The sequence below is a fragment of the Equus asinus genome, unplaced genomic scaffold (assembly GCF_041296235.1).
Source record: "Equus asinus isolate D_3611 breed Donkey unplaced genomic scaffold, EquAss-T2T_v2 contig_1, whole genome shotgun sequence".
NCBI lineage: Eukaryota > Metazoa > Chordata > Mammalia > Perissodactyla > Equidae > Equus > Equus asinus.
In genome coordinates this window covers 1,182,178-1,194,512 of record NW_027224738.1, presented here as the reverse complement: position 1 = coordinate 1,194,512, position 12,335 = coordinate 1,182,178, and the positions used below count along the sequence as shown (strand labels likewise).

Sequence of the window (12,335 nt, the reverse complement as noted above, 5' to 3'; positions counted from 1 at the left end):
GAGAGCAGGACACTCCATGTGGGGTTGCTACAATACAAATGTCTGTGACTCCCAGTCACAGATCTAGGAAGTTTTAGAAGGCATTTGGAAACTTATTCTGGCCTTCCAAGAAATCCTACTTGCTGATATTAAGTCTACTTTTCTATATCTGTGTAGTTCTGAAAGGAGGCTAGTCTATGACTTGGCACTCTTTACATCTGGCCAGCTGTCATCCTGCAACCTATTTTTTTTCTCCCCAAAGCCCCAGTAGTACATAGTTGTATATCCTAGTTCTAGGTCCTTCTGGTTCTTCTCTGTGGGACACTGCCACAGCATGGCCTGACGAGCAGTGCCAGGTCCACGCCTAGGATCTGAATCAGCGAACCCCAGGCTGCCAAAGCAGAGCACAGGAACCCACTTGCTACGCCACCAGGCTGGCCCCTCTGCAAGCTGTTTTTAATTTCATAAATGAAAATGACTCTAAGCACATGAAGAGGTACCTTTCTATTTGATAAAAAGACTTAAAATCTAATTAAATCCATTTTAAATAAATCATACCTCAATATGTAGATCCATTTTCTGGCTCAACTGGAGGTCCCCTAATTCTCTGGATGGTACATCATCATCTTGTTGAAGATGCTGCATTTTACTTAGCAGTTCATTTTGCTTTTCCACTTCATCAATAAAAACCATTTCAAGTTTACTGATGGATTCATGTTGTTCTTCCTTTATCTTTGTAACATGGCTTAACACATACTTGCAGGAAAACATGAAACAAATTGGGAAATGAAACTTTTATCACGTTTAGAGGAAGTTCTAAACTCTCAAGACTAAGAGGTGGGGCGGCTTGTCTTGTTTGTCTCTATCCTCTGAGGAGTGAGGAAGAAGGGAAGAACCTCTCTCTATTCCCAAGTTTCTACTCTCAGCGTCTTCGGAGAGTGACTTCCAGACCTCTAGTTTCTTATTTCTGACTTCCTTCTGGAGCTACCTCAGGGATGTCCTACAGTTACCTCAGATTCAATATGTTTATAATGTAACATGATGCCTTTCCCTATAAACCCACCTTTTTCTATTGCCTCCTTTTGGTTAATTATATCACGCAGTTTTCCCAGTGAGATTCATTTCAACATCCTCTCCTGCCTATGTCAGCTGGGTGGCCAACGTGAGTGTGCCCTGCCTCAGGACTTACCTGTCAAGTGTGGCTTAAAGGGGACAAGAATTTGAATGCCCTGGTTCTATGGACCTCATGAATAAGTTCTGGATATCTGATTGTTAGGCTTTTGAAGACTATTAGAGCCTGAGGGGCAATCTACCTAGGTAGGGAAGATACCGCTTCCTACTTCCTCAACTTCCACCATTCCTTAACAATTTACAATCTGGCCTCTTTCCTAACCACTCAACTAAAACTGCTCTGACAAAGGTCACCAGTAAGCTCTATTGTCAACAATTGAGGGGATCTCTTCATTCATGTTCTGGCTGTCTGAAGCATCTGACACTCTTGACCACTTCATCTTTGACACACTCTCCACCACTGACTTGACCAATGGCACTTTTGCTCAGTTCTCTCTTATCTCTCTGACTTTTCCAACCTCAAACTCATGTGTTGCTCTCTTTTCTGCTACTGCCTCTTGAGAACTGATCTTTTCCAGAGTTCTCTTTTATCTTCACTCTATTATGCTTCTGGGTGGCCTCATTCACACCTGTTGTACTATCTATCACCAAATGCTGATGGATCCCACATCTTTATCTGTGGTCCTGATTTTTCTCCTGACAAACCTCAGATTCACAACTAAAAGCCTACTTGGTTTCTCTTCCTGGATGTTCCATTATAGGTATTTCTATCTCAAAACATCTCAAATTAAACACCAGATCTCTCCTCCTGCCTCACCTGCCTTCTCCCTTTCGTTTTTTCTTTCTATCAGTTAATGGCACCACTATCCACAAACCCGGCTAAGCCCAAATCCTGGGGCTCAGTCTGAACTTCCCTCCCCTCCCTCCACTGTCAAGCACATGGACCTACTATTGTAAACTGCCAAATATTTCTTTAACTTCTTTCATCCTTTCCATCCCTATGAATCCTTCCCCCATAGTACTGTCACCCATCACATCTCATCAGGACAATTGTAACTGCCTCTTGTCTCTTCTTTCTGCCACCAGGCTTATCATCCCCTGCAGACTCATTTCTTCTTTGTCTGTAGTGAAGTCTCTACAATGGCAACCTGATCACATTACTGCCACCACTTAAAATAACTGTCCAGTGACCCCTCCTCATCTCTAAAATGAACTCTAAGCTTTACTGCTTGAGCCCAGCTTCCAGTCCAGTCTTGTCTTCAACTTGTTCTCCAGGACATTGTCCACTACTGCACTTCTCACCTGTTCAAATGTCTGCCTCACCCACTGGACTAGGAGAGATTTAGCGGTTGCTCATCTCTGTCTCCCCAGCACCCTGACACATTGTTAAGGCCAAAGGCAGAGCTCAGGTTTTGTTGAATGAGCAGGTCCTAGATGCACTGAGGATCCTGCACATGCTATTCTCAGACCCATGCCATCTTTAATTCAGTAGCAAATGTACTAATTAGCAAATACACCAACTCCCAAAGCAGGACTTAAATATACTGGTTTGTAACTGAAATTAATGGCAATATTTACAAAGATATTACTAAAACAGGTGGTACCTTGAGTTTCTTCATGACTCTGTGGAACTCCATGGAACATCTCTGGTTGACAGTGAGAAGTTTCTGAATCTGTCTGGTTTGTGGATGTGGAAGTGAGAGGTTTGCTTTTACTCTAATTGAAAGCTCTCTTTGGGTTTCAATTTCCCTCTCCAAGTCAAGACAGAGTCCATTTAAGCACTCATAATGACTATCCATCTCTGTGTATCTCTTCAGAAGCTCCTAAAGGCAGTGAGAATTCATTCAATTTAATAATTCATTCTACTTTAACAATAAGTAGTCCTAGCTCTGGAATTGTAACAAAATTTATGCTTTAACACTTTCTATAGGGCAGAAATAAATTGAGACTTTTGTGTATAAAAAACAAAGAGAAAATGTTATTGTCGATTTTGGATTATAGAAATAATTATAATCATTGTGGAAATTTAAGAAGTTTAAACTGTAGGGGAGGAAGATATTTCCTCTACACGCTCTAGGTCCTTCTGGCTGGACAGCGAATTAAATTCACATGAGACAGAATAACAGGAGAAAATTAAACAAAGCTTTATAACATGTATACATGGGAGAGACCCAGGAAAACTGAGCAACTCACCAAAATGGTGGAAGCTCTCACCTTAAATATCATCTTCAGCTAAAGACAAAGGAGGATGTTGTGGGTAGGGGGAGTCAGTATGGGAGGTTACCAGACAAGTACAGTAAACAAGAGTAAGGTTATTATGCAGATTTAAGTCCTTGCCTTCCGCATTGATAAGAGTTTCTAGAGGTAAGGTCATCCCCCTTCTTCCTGGTACAGAGAGGGAGACATCTTTACAGATGGAGATTTCCCTTACAAATGGAAATGTCTCTTACAAAGGGTAACTTCTACTTTTCAGAGTTTCTCTCATGTCTGCAGTTTTTGAAAGTAACCAGCCCAAAATAATCTTCATGCCAAAGAGATATATCTTGGGGTGGCCAATTCTAATCCTCTATAAAACAGCTATAACAAAGAAAACCAGAAACAACCATTGTTATCATTTTGATACATTTTCTTTTAGTCTTCTAAACATCCATGATTTGAATGAACATTTACAAAGTTGGAAGAGAAATTTGCATGAATTCAATCTAGTATGTATTGTAGCTCAAGGCTGAATGCTAGCTTCTGTTGACAATAGGTGGTGTGAGTGAGCAGATAAAACTGATGAGGATCAAGGATGCCTCAGGGAGAAAAGCCCAAGGCTTCCTGGCCTACATACCAATCTATATCATCCTCACAGAAGCATGGGACATCCTGACCTCATTCAATCTGATTCTTACCCAAAGTTATAAGACCACCTGATAACCAGACTCCACCTGCACTGATACTTTTTTTACCTAATTTTTCCTTTGTCTTGTAAAGAAGCAACTCACATACTTATGCCTTATAAATTTAGCCCTACCCTCAACCCATGTTTGCAGCTCTTCACTGCCCATAGGTCCTGTCCCCATGCTACTCCATGCTACTTCCTGAATAAAAGAGCACTACTGCCAGACCTTGAGAGTCCAAGAAATGTTTCTTTCGACTCCTCAGCTCACTGAGCCAGCATCAAAACGAGTGACAACAAATCACATGACCTACGTTCTATTATCTGCCTAGAATCTGAGATTTCTCACCTTTTATCAGAGTTAGAGTTCAGGTTCTAGCCCTGTCACTTCCTGACTGGGGAAATCCTTGAGCCATTCTCCCAACTACAAAATGAAGACTACAATAATTTCCACAAAGTTTTCTAGGGAATTAAGTAAAATGTTAGATAATATCTAAATATAACCTATAAAATACATACAGACACTATAAATTAAAGGAAATAAAATTACATTTGTAGAAATGCTTCTATACCCAAGTTTTAAACTTAGACTTGGTTTCAAATCCTAATTTTACCAATTTACCAGCTGTGTGACCTTGGGCAATGACTAAACTTCCTCCTGGGCCTCAATTTCTTTGTTTATAAATGGAACAATAAACTCTGTCTCATGAGGTAAAGCACCCAGTCTAGTGCCTTGTGTATGGCAGACACCCATTAGGCCTAGGCCCAGCAGCTCAACTTTCTAGAGACCAGACAGGTGACAAGCTGGTCAGGGCACAGGTGGAAGAACACTTTACATTCAATCGGGTATTAACATATTTAGTTCAGGGTGCTAAACAATAGAGTAAGGGGCTTCTGACAATAATGAGCTCTCCTTTTAATAATTTAAGGAAAACCTAGATAGATGTTCATTAATCTGGGATGTTGGAGAGGGGATTCTTGCCTTTGGTCTTAGGAGGAATCACCTTATGGTTGGAGCAGCACTGTCTAGTCATTCATTTGTACTTTTAATAAATACATATTGAAGGCTGACTTCTGTCAGGACTGTGCTAAGTGATGCAGCCATAAACAACACACAGAAGTCTTTAGGGATCTTGTGTTCTAATAGGGGTGACAGTAAATCCTGTTGGCTTTACCCTCACTACATGTTCAGAATCCACACACTTCTCACTGCTTCCACTACTACCTCTCTGGGCCAAGCCATCACCATCTTCGCATGATTACTGAAATTAGTCTTTCAAATAGTCTTCCTGCTATCACTTAATTTTCAACACAACAATCAGAGCTATCCCTTTAAAATGTAAGTCAGACCATGTCTCTCTTGTGGTCAAAACTCTCCAGTGGATCCACATCTCGTTCAGAGTAAAACCCAAAGTCTTTTAAAAGCCCCACAGCCTGCTTCCTCCTGTTAACTCTGACCTCGTTTCTCATTAGCTTTCCCCCTTGTTGATGTTGCTGGAGCCCACTAGGCAGCTTCTGCTTCAGGAGCTCTGTCCTTGCTGTTCTCCCTGCCTGTTCTGCTCTCCACCAGATACCTGTATGTCTCAACCATTGACTCCTTTCAGGTATCTGCTGAAATACCACCTTTCCAGTGAAGCCTCAAAGTCATAAACCCTACTGTTTTTTTTCAAAGATTGGCACCTGAGCTAACATCTGTTGCCAATCTTTTTTCTTCTTCTCCCCAAAGCCTCCCCAGTACATAATTGTATATTCTAGTTGTGAGTGCCTCTGGTTTTGCTATGTGGGATGCTGTCTCAGCGTGGCCTGACAAGCGGTGCCATGTCTGTGCCCAGGATCTGAACTGGGGAAACCCTGGGCTGCCGAAGCGGGAGCACAAACTTAACCACTTGGCCCCAGGGCCGGCCCCAAACCCCACTGTTTTGTTTGTGTATGTATGCATGTATGCACACACATATCTGTACTAGATTATGAAGTTTAGAAGAATACTGAGCATTATCTATTCATTCCATAGAGGTGCCTGTGACTCCACAGGCCTTTGGAAGGGCCCCAATATTTATTTGTAATTTGAACAGGGGCACTTACTTTTATCCTAAAGCACTTTTCTCTCAGGCTTTCTGTAAGGTGCTGTTTTCCATCACATAGCAACATTTTTTCATATTTTAATACCTCTTTGATGTTCTGTTGGTCCTGCTTGGATGGAAAGAAATAAACAAGGCTTCAGCTATAACTCCATTCATATATAATGTCTAATCATTTACTTTTTCAATTACACATTGTACATTATTTCAATAATGGAATCAAATATTATACTTGTAACACAAAAAATGTAAAAAATGGTCAGAAAATGAATAATAGTATCATGAAGTCTTTTAGTGAGTAACCTCAACTCATTGGGGAAAAAAGTGGGAGAACCACATATTTTTTGGAGACAGAATCTGTTCCTGTAACCTTCATAGCTGCAAATTAGGTTTTAGATTTATCTCTGGTTCCTACTCTTCCAGATCTCTGCAGTAGAATAATTATTGCCAACTAAACATGCTAGCATGACTGTCTGTACTGTCCATGGTGCTCCAAGCTCCATTCATATATTCTTCCCAGCACCTTGGACCAGAAAATTCATACCCTGCCTACATTTTGTATTTCTGACTACAAGTACAAAACAAAACATTTTCTCCCATTTGTTTATCTTATTTACTGCAGTACCCAGAAGACTAATTGTTCAATGATTATTGGTTGAATGAATTAAATCTCTTTATAAATTTAGTTAGGGTCCACATAAATATGATTCCCAAGTGTCTGATGTTTCTATTGAGATTGCAAATGATACTGTTTTCCACTTTATTCTTTCTTCACTATTGAAATATGAGAATGAAAAAGATTTTTATAGATTTCATAAACTTTCTTATTGATCTGAAGTTTACATTACTTTTTAGAGGATTCAGTTCAATTTCTTTTTTTGTATTCATCTTGCCTTCTTCCCTTCTAATGTCACTAACAAGAGCCCACGTCTAACCCTATCAGGTAGAGATAGAGAGATGGGCTATTTAATCTTTTGTAAATCGAATCCTTCAACTATTTCTCCATTGAGAATAATGCTATTTCTTGGTTTAAAAACTCTTTTAAAATTTCATTAAAGAAAATAGTCTGCTTATTTAACAAATTTTTTCTTAAAAATAAAGAATTAAAATGGTATTTTCTGAAATAGATTTTAGCTTCTTTTAAAACTGTACTTGCCTGTTTGTGTGAAAAGTTATAGTAATAGTTTTCCCATTATCCTCCGTTTGTAGAAATTTCCCGGAAAAAAAAAGTAAAAACATTGCTACCCTTTTCAAAAAAGCTTGTTTCTTATAAATAGTTACTAGATAGGGGTAGATTCTGAACTCGCTCTAGCTATCATTTCTCTTAAGGTTTCTCTGAATTGGTCTCTTTCCATTTTTGAGAGACTTTTATGCTCCTTAGCTCATCTCTCTCCTCAGCTACAATTCTTATTTCTTCAAGGCTTTCATAAAGTTTCTTAGTCAAGTGTAAGTTATCCATTTCCACATTTTGCATAGATAAATTTTGGGCCTCAAACTGCTTCTTCAATCCTTCCGTTTCATTCATTTTTTAATGAGTTTTACTGACATCTTCTTTCACTTTAAGAAGTTGAAGCTCTTTTTTCTGAAGTTCTCGGATCTTGAGATAATTATAAAACAAGTTAGAATGCAAACAGAACTCCTTCAAGGACGGAAAATAGTCTATTTGTTACATACAAGCACATATCTATGTCTATATATCTATTTCTATCTCCTTGCTGAGTCTACAAATAATTTTGGACACAACTACTCCCAAAAGAATAAAACAACAATACCTTTTCCTGTAATTCATCTTTTGCCTTATTTAAATCCTTTTGAATATTTGAAATCTGGGTTGTCTTTTCTGAAACTCTCTCTCTGAATTTATCAATAGTTTCCTGGTGTTCTTTCAAATGCATACGAGCAATTTTCAGTTCTTGTTGTGTTTCCAGATCCTTTATTATTAGAAGAAATTGAGAAATATGATAATATAAAGGCACATTATCTTTTCTTAATGATGAACTAGTTAAAGTAAAAAAATGCATTCTCACAGTTAAAAACCACCAACACACCACCCCCAAATCAGAACAGTATGGAAGGATAGAGAGTACAGACCCTGTCCCTCACCTCGCCCATCCTAGTCCTGCTCCTTGTTGAACTGGCTGCTTGCTCTTCTCCTTTCAGACCCCTTGGACACCCTTCTAGATCAACGTCACAGAAAAAGTGTCCCATTCTTATGCTTAGTGTTCCCTTATACAGACAAACCCCACTTAGCCAGTGCCTTATGGCGGACACTTGGATTGCTTTTAGCTTTTGTTTACCACAAACAATGCTGCAGTGAATGCTGTTGTATTTCTGCCCAAATGTGTGAATATATTGGTTGGATAAATTCCTAGGAATGGAATTGCTGTAACAAACGTATATGCTGATAAATTTTTAATAAGATATTGTCAAACTGTCTCCCTAAAAGGCTATAACATTTACTTTTTCACCAACAGTATCATTTATTTAAAAGAGAAGGAAGCTTCTTGTATTAAAAATATGTGTGCTGGACAGGAAGAAAGAGTATAACTCACTCTAGCTATGGTTTCTTGTAGGTTTGCCTTCAGTTGGTCTCTCTCCAGTTTGAGTGCCTCTTCCACTTTTCTTAGATTATCTCTTTCTTTCATTACAGATTTCATTTCTTCAAGATTTTCATGAAGTTTCTGAGCCAAGTTTAAGTTTTCCGTTTCTATTTTATCCAGAGTTAAACTTTGGGCCTTGAATTGTTTCTTCAATCGCTCTATCTCGGACATTTTTTTCTGTGTCTCACTGACATCTTCTTTTAACTTAAAAAGCTGATGTTCATTTGCCTTAAGTTCTTGGATCTTATCAAGATAATCATAAAATAACATGTCAGGATACAGATGGTTTTTAAGACAAGTATAAAGAATAGTTTCTAAATTGATTAAGACAATAGGCTTCTAATGTCACTCATTAATATTCTGCATAATTCCACACAGAATTTATTTTCTTTTGAGATTATATACGTAAGTGTATATATAATATACACACAAGTGTGTACATATGTACATATACACACAAGTGTACATATATATACATATATATACTTGTGCATATATACACATGTATATAGATGCACTCATGTACATATACACATAAGTGCACTAATCTTAAGTGTATAGTTCAATTATTCTTGACATATGTTTACATCTATGTAATAACAACCCAGATTAAAATATAGAACATTTCTAGCACCCCAAAAAGTTCCTGTGTGCCCCCTTACTACAGCCAACCACTATCATGACCTTGGTCATCTTAGGTGACTTTGCCTGTTTTTGAACTTATAAACCACAAGGTGTAAATCCATTCTCCCAGTGAAAGGCATCTGAGTTGTTTTCAGTTTTTCACTATTATGATTAGAGCTGCTATGAACATTCTTGTACATATCTTTATGTGGAAGTATGCGTTCTTTTCTCTCAGGTACATACCTATAATCGCTGGGCCACAGGCATGTACATGTTCAGTGTCAGTAAACACTGCCAACGTGTCTTCCAATGTGGCTAAACTATTTCATATCCCCAGAGGATTATAGGCACAAATAAGTCAGACAGCCAATCAAATAACCCTCCCCTCCCCCCATACCTTTTCTTGTAATTTAGTGTTTGAATTTTCTAAATCCATCTGCATATTTGATATTTCATCTGTCTTCTCAGAAACAATCCCTCTGAGTTTATCAATAATTTCCTGGTGCTCCTTCAGATGCATGTGAGCAATTCTTAGTTCCTCTTGTTTTTCCAGATTCTTCATCATTAGAGAAATTTTGAGAACAGTGACATATCTTAATGTTAAAATGTTAGTATTTTTTTAATGAAAATAACATATTTTCTTAGTAAAAATAATAAAACTATTACTTCTTACTCTGTATTTTTGTTGTTAGAAAGTGATAAGCTTTTCCTCCCTGTCCCCACCTCCCACAGCCTGCTTCCACTTTCCAGAGGCAAACATGTTATATGTGCACTATTCTACAGCTTGCTTTTCCTCCTAAGAGTCATTCTGGGCTTTCCATATTAGGACGGTCAAATCTATTCCATTCTTTTATTAGGTGTTGCATAGTATTCTGACATATTGCTCTTGTTTACCCAGTTTCCTTCTGATGGACATTCAGATTGTATCCCATTTTTTATTACAAATTGCTACAATGAACAACACTGTGGTGTATATATGTGTATGTATATATATATATTTCTTTATCTTAACAATTGATTAAGTATACATGTAGGATAAAGTCTATGAAGAAAATATTGCTTACAGAATTTACAATTTTCAAGAACAATACCAAGTTACGTGCCTAAAAGTTTCTATCAGTTCACTCACACCAGCAGCACCATCATGTGAAAGCAGGGCTCACTGCTGTCAGCAAAGCCCACGCTTCCTCACGAGGGAGGGAAGGAGTATCGCTTACTGTAGCTTCCGTCTCTCGCAGGCTTTCCCTGAGCTGCTCTCGCTCCGTTCTGAGGGTTTCCTCCACTCTTCTGAGGCCATCTCTTTCCTTAGCAACAAGTTTTATTTCTTCAAGGTTCTCAAGATGTTTCTGAGTCAATTTGAACTTCTCTGTTTCTATAGTTTCCAGAGTTGAATTCTGGGCCTCTAATTGCTTCTTCAATTGCTCTGTTTGATGCATATTTTCCTTGAGATCATTTTTTGCCTTAAGAAGTTGATGTTCTTTCTCCTGAAGTTCTTGGATCTTGAGATAAGCATACAATAAATTATGATATAGATAGATTTGATAAAAAGCTAAATAATAGTTTCTAAATTAATAGGCAAATCTTTACTTGTCTCCAATTTTAGGCTAACTCATATCTTGTTTCTTTACACAAAAGACCTGATTCAAACTCTCAGCTACTCAGATAACAACTTTAAAAAAATACCTGTGCTTTTAAGGCAGTATTTGTGTTTTCTAAATGTATTTGCATATTTAATATTTCATCTGTCTTCTCTGAAACAACTTCTCTGAGTTTATCAATAGTTTCTTGGTGTTCTTTCAGATGCATGTGAGCAATTTTGAGTTCTTCTTGTTTTTCCAGGTCCTTTATTTTAGAGACAGAAAAACAGTACATTCAGAGTAATACAATTCAAACAGTATGTAGAAAGCTACAGGGTAAGAAGATTACCCTCCCTCCCTACTCCTCCCAGTCCTTATCCTCTAAGTTACTTTTAGGAGTCAATACATGCTAAATACACCACTCCACAACTCACCCTTGTCCCCAACAGGATGCTGCCAGATCAGTGCCGTGCTGCACCGCACCCTCTATCTGTTCCCGGATTCTACGGTCCAAATGTGCTGCACTATTTAATTAGGTTGCTACTAATGCACAGTTAGAATTTTTCCTATTTTTTTGTTAGCTTTATTTTGTTATTGCAACTTGCTGCCATGACTATCCTTCTACAAATATCCTTGACAATTGTGCTAATGTGTGCAGGATAAATAGCTACAACTGTACTTTTTGGGTCAACGAATAAACTCACAGAAATATTTGGAAGATATTACCAAATGTGCCCCCTCCAGCTTTCCCCAACGTTGGACCAATTTTACACTCCCACCAACCCTACTGCCCACGGCTCTTGTAGGACAAAATGTCCTATTTACTATATGGGGAAAGATGGTAACTCACTCTGGTTATGGTCTCTCTGAGGTTTTCCTTGAGCTGGTCTCTCTCTACTTTGAGGGTCTCCTCCACACTCCTAAGGTCATCTCTTTCTTTTGTAACACATCTCATTTCTTCAAGGTTTTCTTGGAGTCTCTGAGTTAACCTTACGTTCTCCATTTCTATATTTTCCAGAGTTGACTTTTGAGCCTCAGATTGCTTCTTCAAGTATTCCATTTCACACATTTTTTCCTGAATCTCACTGACAACTTTCATCTTAAGAAGCTGATATTCTTCTTCCTGAAGTTCTTGAATCTGAGAAAATCATAAAACAAGTTAGGACACAGGCAGAGATCTTTAGGAAAAAGACAATTGTTACTACATTAAGGTAATCACTTTTGAGGCCGCCCCCATGGCTGAGTGGGTAAGTTTGCATGCTCTGCTTCGGCAGCCCAGGGTTGCAGCAGTTCGGATCCTGGGCCCAGACATGGCACCACTCACCAAGCCATGCTGAGGTGGTGTCCCACAGAGCACAACCAGAAGGACCTACTACAACTAGAATATACAACGGTGTACTGGGGGGCTTTGGGGAGAAGGAGGAGGGAAAAAAAAAGGAAAGAAGATTGACAATAGATGTTAGCTCAGGTGCCAATCTTTAAAAAAAAAAAAAAAGGTAATCACTTTTACATTTTAGTCCACTGT

The 12,335-nt window shown here is 38.5% G+C and overlaps 1 long non-coding RNA gene and 1 pseudogene across 1 annotated transcript in view; one reads left to right on the top strand and one right to left on the bottom strand.

The window, feature by feature from the left end:
- Positions 1-12,335, bottom strand: part of LOC139042828 (centromere-associated protein E-like) — an 84,464-nt pseudogene that overhangs the window by 19,228 nt on the left and 52,901 nt on the right.
- Positions 1-12,335, top strand: part of LOC139042829 (uncharacterized) — a 54,638-nt gene that overhangs the window by 25,839 nt on the left and 16,464 nt on the right. The gene's annotated exons all lie outside the window — the stretch shown is intronic.